General features: G+C 41.2%; 1 long non-coding RNA gene across 1 annotated transcript; it reads left to right on the top strand.

Annotated features, from left to right (window-relative positions):
• The first annotated feature begins 339 nt into the window (after positions 1-339).
• Positions 340-6,876, top strand: LOC141156400 (uncharacterized). Its single transcript, XR_012247604.1, has 3 exons — positions 340-430; positions 578-631; positions 6,615-6,876. It is a non-coding gene; the product is annotated as an uncharacterized lncRNA (long non-coding RNA).
• The last annotated feature ends 1,403 nt before the right edge of the window (positions 6,877-8,279 follow it).

Below are 8,279 nucleotides of genomic sequence, written 5' to 3'. Positions count from 1 at the left end.
ATAGTATCCGAAGTAAAGTAAAAATCATTATTCAGCTATAAATTCTTGTCAACCAGCATGAAAAAGGAGTGATAGGTGCCTGATAGTTGTAGATAAGATTTGTACATATGGGTAGAGAATTTATAGGGGGTATAAAATGCCGATATAAGATGTGTTATAGTCGACAGTGTAGATGGTTCTCAGTTCATTTATGTAATACTGATCTCCAAGTTCCCATGAACGTTAAACTCCTTCAAGACAGCAAATGTGAAGTTTCATTTTCAAGTTCATATGAAATCCACGTGTCTGCCGCCTGCATGTGGCTTTGCACATCATGTTCCCAGTTTGTGTTTTGACTCATATACACAGACGGGTCTTTGGCTCTTGGATGACTGCGGTTCTCCAGAGAATTTGGCTTACCACCCATGCTGGATGATTCTTTTTCATCGAGGTGATTCATATTTTTCCCAAGCATGAGAAAATATACAAAAGCTCATATACTTCTATTTCTGTATCTGCTATTGTTTAATTCTGCTGACAACTGGTATCTACATAAATGTTCCTATCCTAAAATAAGTTTGTTCCAATGTCTTCATAGAAATGTTTGAAGCCCGTATTCTGAATATCTCAGACGAAATCCTGAGCAATTATGGTAATTATTACATAGGATATAATAATCACCTCTCACAAAGTATAATTAACAACTTACAAATTTCCCCAAAACTTTGACCCCTTTATGGCTATTTTCTGTGTTTTTGTTGTTTTTTTCCTCCCCTTCTTCCAAGAGCGATAACTTTTTTATTTTTCTGTACACATAGCCATATGAGGGCTTCTGTTTTGCGGGACAAGTTGTTCTTTTGAATGACACCATTCATTTTACCATATAGTGCACTGCAGAGTGGGAAAAAATTCCAAGTGCGTTGAAATTGCAAAAAAAAAGTGCAATTCCACAATTATTTTTTTTATATTTTATTCACTATGTTCATTATATGATAAAACTGACCTGGCAATATGATTGTCCAGGTCAGTACGAGTACGCAGATACCAAACATGTATAGGTTTTTTTTTTATTTAAGTGGTGAAAAAAAATTCAGAAATTTGTAAAAAAAAAAATGTTTGCTTTTGTTGGCATTTTCCGAGACCCCTAACATATTCATTTTTTCAGGATATGGAGCTGTGTTATGGCTGGTTTGTTTTTACTGATACCATTTTGGGGTATATACGATGTTTTGATCGCTTCTTATTGCATTTTATTGCAATTTTGCAGCTGCAAAAAAAAGTAATCCAGTGTTTCAATTTTTTTTTCGTTGCGCTGTTTACCGATCGGATTAGTTAACTTTATATTTTCACAGATCAGATTTTTATAAACGCAGTGACACCAAATATGTGCATTTTTTTAAATCTTTTTATTTGTAATGGGGCAAAAATCGGGTGATTTGAAGTTTTGTATTTTTTTTTTTTTTTTTTTCTCACTTCTTACTGTCCTTATTAGTCCCCTTAGGAGACTTGAAGCTGCAATCATCCGATCGCTTGTACACTTGTACTGCACTACTATGTATAGAGAAAATCAAGATCTCCTATGAATTCCTGCTAAACGCTGGCATTCACAAGAGTACAGTAATGAAAGGCATGGGAGTCTTCAGCAGACCCCTTCAGTGTCAGAGATTAACAGCAGAATTTAACATGTTAACAGACGTGGATGGAGCTCTGCTCCACCCACAGCTGTTAGAGGCAGTTGATGGCTGAATAAATCAGCCATCATCTGCTGGGAAAGTTAGGGACACAACATATGACGTAACTGTACGTCATGTGTCTTGAATATCATAAATAGATGGATATATTTCAGATTTACTGAGATTTGTATACTGTTGTATAGAGTTCATTGGACTCTATGGGGGAATTTATTATTCATTCTATGCCAGTGTCCAAAAAGTCACTAATTTATTTAGTAGAATTTAGCAGATCTTCCAAAATTAATTTCCACAGATTCACTCAAAATGTCTTGCAGATTTGATTCAGTCCGAATAAAATTTGGGCCAAATCGAATCTTCTCCAGTAAAATGTTTATTATGATCTGCGGTCTCTCCTGACCCTAAATAACAATTGTTGGTTCCGGAAGGGGATCAAAATTAATAAAAGTTTATGCTTACCTTTCCTAGGCCAGCCCCTCACCTGTCACACCACCACATCTCCTCACCCAGTCTTCTTGTTGTCTACTCTTCCAACTGGATCTTCCAGTATTGACTAGGCTTCACATGACACAATGGGACACATCACACGTCATTAACATCATTGATGTGCGTTGTGCTCGACATGACGATGTGAGGTCTACTCAGTGCTAAAAGACCCGGACTGAAGACCAAGCCAAAGACTGACCTGAAGCAAGAAGAGGATAGGAGGGGAGCTGAGGTGACAGGAGAGATGAGAGATTGGTCTAGGACAGGTGAGCATGATCTTTATTATTTTTTAATCCTTTCTTGACATTAAAAAGAATCTAGCAAAATGATGGCTAATTAATTACAAAACTTTGTGCTCATCTCTAATAGTTAGTGCATGTAAACCTTACAACTATATGAATCCATAATGTTAAAAGGACTCTGTGAGCACAGAATGACTGTTCAAACCAAGTTCAGGTGCTTGGTGCTTCATGATGGGGCCAATAATTTAAGTACACCTTCACATCTGCTTGGTTTCCATCTATCTCCAGTTCTCCACCCTTCTCTGGCTCTATGAAGGCAGAGCAGTCAATTAAATAAGGGGGCGGTGGAGGTAGAGAGACAACAAGCAGGTAGGAAGGTGTATTGGAAGGACTGACTCCGCCATAACGCACCGAGTGCCGGGACTCGGTTTGAGCAGTCATTCTGTCCTGACAGAGTCCCTTTAATAGATTCTTACGTATATTGAGGTTTGTAATAAGACTTTAGCTTAGTGAGTTTTGTTTCATTCTTTTCTTGCCTTCATATAAGGTTATTTATTGAATAACCGAACAAGTAAAACTGAGATCATGTATCCCAGTATTCATTTGTCATCACCACACAACCAATTTTCATTACATGTAACTGACTGTTTTGTCAGGCACACACTTCTGCCGTCTGTTTCCTGGCCCTTGGACATGACTACAAATTTGTGGCAAAGGATTTGTTATAGACAGTGGTTGAATGATACTGAGCCAGTGGAAGTCTGAAGTTATTGGGAAACACGTAAACTTTATTCATCTATTCAAGGGGTTTCCTACTTAAATCTGTTTCACATTTAGGAATACATTTTAGGCAATTGTAAGTTCCGATAATTTTCAAAGCTGAGGGAAATGAATTCTGGGCAGAGAAGGCTATCAATAGACTAGCCGATGGGTGGACAGGGCGGGCTACTAGGATTTTCCACTTTTCCAGACAGCCTTGCTATTATTATGGGAATAATCCAGCTGTTTAGTTGAAGTATTTCTAATTTCCGACTAGTAAACTGAGCAAGGTCAATGTTGTAATAATGAGTTATATATGTGTGATGTCCAAATCATTCTCAAGTCATTTTTTCGACTCCGGTTAGATACCTAGTCTGGTCGGCAGCAATGTGTATCAGTGATGTGTCTGTACAGCTTCTTAATCATTGATTCCTGCTCCATTGTCGCCTCCAGGTTTTAACTATGGTTGGTGCAAAATGCTGTGGCTACCAACGCTACCTAGTAAAGTCATCATTGTTATTATAGACAATTTAATCTAGAATTTCTGAATTCCAGTCTTCAAATTAACCTCCAACAGGTTGTGTTCAGGATTTCTTAGTATTGTATTTGTATTATACTCATTTTTTATTGGATTAGGAATTGCCATAATTGTTCTCTCTCTGGAAAAACCTCAATTCATAACCTGTTATGGTCACTTTAAGACTGGAGTTGAGAAACATTAATTGAAAGAGGATCTGTCTCTGCTCCTAAAATGGTTGTTTTATGAAATACTTGTAAAGGTGGGCTCAGGGCCGGAGGTGTGGGCCAGTTCTGACTTCTATACACCCTGAATCCCTTCTTCTAAACAGATATTTTTCCCATGTGTACTGTGTTGCAGTATTTACTCTGCTATTACTTGTAGGCCGGAAGCTTCTGCTACATCTCTGTCATTTGGACTGAGATTAGTAACACACGCCAGGAGACCTTGGTTACGGTTCAACAGGTTCGGTTTTACATATATAGTTCAGATACATTCGGCTGCGACATACAGTATGGAGCAGAGCCCTCTCTGGTTGATGTTCCCATTGCACAGTTCCCATTACACAGTACGCTTCAAGGTCCTGCCTTCGGTCTGCCCGAACTGTCCCCACATCAACAGCTTCTGTTGGCACAGGTACTCCCTGTCCGGCAACCCAGCTTTCCTGAGACCCGCCACCGTTCCCTCTCGCTTTTTCCTGACTGGCCCCTTCCTCTTGGGAGAGAATGAGACATGGACTCCAATGCCTCTTCCGGGCCATAGGCCCCAGTCTATCAAGGGATCTGCGCTACACTTCCGATGCGCCCTCATGCTATTTGGAAGCTTGGTAATGTTGCAGCTTGTACTTGAACTGACCTTGACCCTTGCACTAACTGCCTGAGACACTCTATCTAGGAAGTGCTTCCCATTTTTGCTTGCTATAATCCCTCCCAGTAGATAGGCTATTTCTAGTGTTGAGCGAGTATGTTCTATTAACCCTTTTGCCGAGTATGCTCGGGCCGAGCTCTGAGTAGTTACAGCTGCTTGGTGATAAGGTTAAATCGCTCCCGTGTGCATGATTTGCAACTGTTTGACAGCTTTATTACATGTGAGGAATGTCTATTTCTTACACATTCCTCCCATGTAATAAAGCTGTCACAGTCGCCACAGAGGTACTGCATCTCACCCAGAGGTGTGGTATCTCACTCTCAGGTAAGGAAGGAGTACTGCCCGGGACCCTAACACCTGCATCCAACACTACACTACTCCAGACCGGCAGGAGGGGCAAGATGCGCTGCTCTTCTGCTGAGCCCTGTCCCTGGTTGGAGCGGGGGAACCAAAGTAGGGGGATCCATGTAGTGGGTGTGGGTGGAGGAAGAAGTTCAGGGGAGCTCAGTAAGAAGCGATATAAAAGAGAGGGTGGAACATTCTAGAGGGGGGTTCTGAGGAGATTGAGTCAGAGGAAGAGTTGGGAGCAGGAGCTCTGCAGGAGCTCTGCTCAGGGAAGCGCGGGCCTGAGTGAGTAGGCTCAGGAGAAGGAGAGGAGGAAGGAACGGGAGCAGAGAGAAGGCTCCAGGAGTGAAGAAAGGATCCCATGGGTACGTCCAGTGCTGGAGGCCACCCGTACGCCCGAGTCAACCAGGCGGTGGAGGGATCGAGTCGCAGAGGGGACCGGCCCCTAACTTGTGAGAATTGCAATATTCAACTAGGTAACCGGAGGGTGCAGCATTTCAGGTGCTGCAGCCACAAGCCACATCTATCTCACCGAGAAGGTGGCAATAGAGGACCCAGGGGACAGAGAAGACGTCGCCCTACAAGGTCCGCGGTCACTGGATTGGGACACTAGGTGTGAGGTGCAGGGAGATGACCAGAAGGAACACACAGAAGGGGGTCCCGTTATGTACTCCGGAGGTACCTAGGGTTGGCTGAACCCCTCCCTGAGTAAGCACAGGACGACGTGGGAAGTTATGATCTGCGGTTGTAACCAGGAGCAAAGTGAGAACTGTGAGTAAATCCGGAAGACTGCACCCCACTGTCTCTGTGAATTATTACTGCTGCGCCATCACTCCCTGCACTACACTGCACTGCAACCTCCATAACATCACCATTTACTGCCCTGGAGCTAAGCTCTACCTGTGGAGAGCTAAACCAACTCTGCTGCATTAACAACAGCTCCAGAGGACCAGCTCCACAGCGGCGGCTCCCTTTAGCCGCATACCACAGGTGGCATCACGAACTGTATATAAGAACTATAAATCCCCTGTAAATAACCCCTTTTGTTGACAGCCCTGGGTCACAGACCGGCTCACCGCCACTGTGACATCTCCCCTAGCAACGACTGGGCCAGCACCGAGTACTCCACAGCCCAGGGGGCGCGTCATTTACAATTAGCTTCTTTTGGATGTGTTAAAGGTAAATTTCATGCAGTAGTTTACCAAGTGCCCCTCCAATCCTGGCACATAAATTTCATTGAGAATTTCATTGCATATGTATTGATAATTTAATTTGTATTGCCAGGGACTTATAATATATTGTCTCTAAGTTTACATAAAAATTAGGCAAATATTTGTGAGTTAGAGAAAACCACAGTTTACAAATACCCAAAAATATTTGAATGTTACTCATTTTACGTAAAAAGTTAATTTCTAGCTATGCAAGATACATTCAATAGTAATATGTGATCTTAAAGACCGTTGGGGGTCTTGTTTTGTTAGGGGTCCATTATTTGTACAAAACTTGGGCCAGTAAAAACTTCACCATTTTAAATAGAAGATCATGTCTGACAATGACTTATAAGACAATGATAATTTCTTCCAGTACAGGCAAGTTAAGGTTATTGCAAATATCTGGAGTTTTTGTATCACCTTACTCTAAATATCAGCTCTGTAAAGATCATAATGTGCAGTGAGTTATGTTTATTCAGTCTTTTGATCTGTCTTATGTTTATTTTGCATCCGGCAGAAAATCTAAAACGGGACCACACTTGTATCGAGAGCAGCATTTCCATTTATTCCACTTCCATGTGCCGTCACCACACGTTCAAGATGGGGCTTGTCCGCAGGTGGCTCCACTCCAACATCGGCTAACAGCAGATATGGGCCTGCTTTCGGAAATACCCAGAAACTGATTGCAACATTCAACATCCAGTTTTAATGTTTCTTCTTTTCCTTAGTATTTATAGTATTGGGAGATGTCAAATATTTTTTAGCCTAATCTTTATTTATGAGCAGTTCCGACCCCTGCCGGCACCACCGATCGCACCTAGGACCTATAACTGAGGATGGGCCATGAAGTCTCAGACAACCCCTTTAAAGTGTGTCTGTGAGCACAAAAATGACTGTTCAAACCAAGCACATATCATGTGCTCGGTGCACCCTTAGCGTGGCCTTCCAACCTATTTGTCCATCTATCTCTGCCCTTCTCTGGGTTCTGTAAAGTTATAGCTGTCAATAAAGGAAGAAGAGGGCGAAGATAGATGGAAAACAAGTAGGTGGGAAGGTGCCAAAAAAGTAGAAAATTCTAGCTTTTTAAAATTCTGAAATTTATTTACTTATTTTAAAATCGAAATACATGGATCCATAATGTGATCAAAAGGAACGCGTTTCAAGCGCTTTCCATCGTTCTTTCTCAAAGCTGGGAAGGTGCTCACCTAAATGTCACCAAGGGTTCATTGAGTACCTGTGCTTGGTTTGAACAGTCATCTTGTGCAGAAAGACTCTCTTTAAAGCAGAGATTTAAGAATTTTTTTTGAAGCCAAGGTTGAGGTTTTTCGTCGTAGTACCATGGATAACAGTGATATGGATAACCTCAAGAACCAGCACGATTAAAAAAAGGGAAAAAATTATTCACAAACCTGCTGCACGGGTTCAGCAAAATGCACGACCCAATGTGAGTCACTTAAATCACTTCTTCATATGGATTAATTATGCTTAAATAAATATTGGTAAAGCCTTATGGTTTGTGAAAATCACAAGAATGTAAGAAATGCTTAAAGAGGTTCACCACAAGAGTCGAGACTTGTTCCCTAGACCTAACATTCCTATACAGAGGCTGTCCACCATTAGAGACATTGTGGTCTTATCCCTCCATTCAGTCACTTGTGACTATGGGTCATTGATGATGTGATTAAAGATGAGCTCACACTAAGAAGTGTTTCATGTAATCCTGTGTTTTTCTCTGGAAATAGGATGAGAGGTGTGTTTTTTTGGCATTAGTAACAGGAACTGCAGGTTGGATGACCACACAGCTATGGAGAAGCAGGAGCCTTTACAAAGAGTAACACAAAATAACATTATAATGAGTTATGTATGACTTTTATAGTGTTGGAAGAATTACTGTATGGAAAAAAAGAAAAGGTTTTCATTCAAGGAGTTACTCAGTGATACACTGACTACTTTTGGGGTCTTTTGCCTGAAAAGTTTTTGACCATATAAAGCAATAATATTAAGATTTATACATATAATGGCATGTCAATGAGCTGTAAAAAGAAGTAATAATGTAATATATTTGGAAGTCTAGCAGATAAGTCTAACGGCTTGTTCAGACGATTGCCTTTTTCTGGCTACGTAGAGGCTTAAAAACATAAAAGCTTTTCTGAATTTAATATGACACGGGCTTCTGTGCTTT

This window comes from Phyllobates terribilis, unplaced genomic scaffold (assembly GCF_046119375.1).
Source record: "Phyllobates terribilis strain yellow unplaced genomic scaffold, ASM4611937v1 Scaffold_8__6_contigs__length_399053987, whole genome shotgun sequence".
NCBI classification, from domain to species: Eukaryota; Metazoa; Chordata; class Amphibia; order Anura; family Dendrobatidae; genus Phyllobates; species Phyllobates terribilis.
The sequence above is the reverse complement of the archived record's forward strand: the minus strand, read 5'-3'. Positions and strand labels throughout refer to the sequence as shown.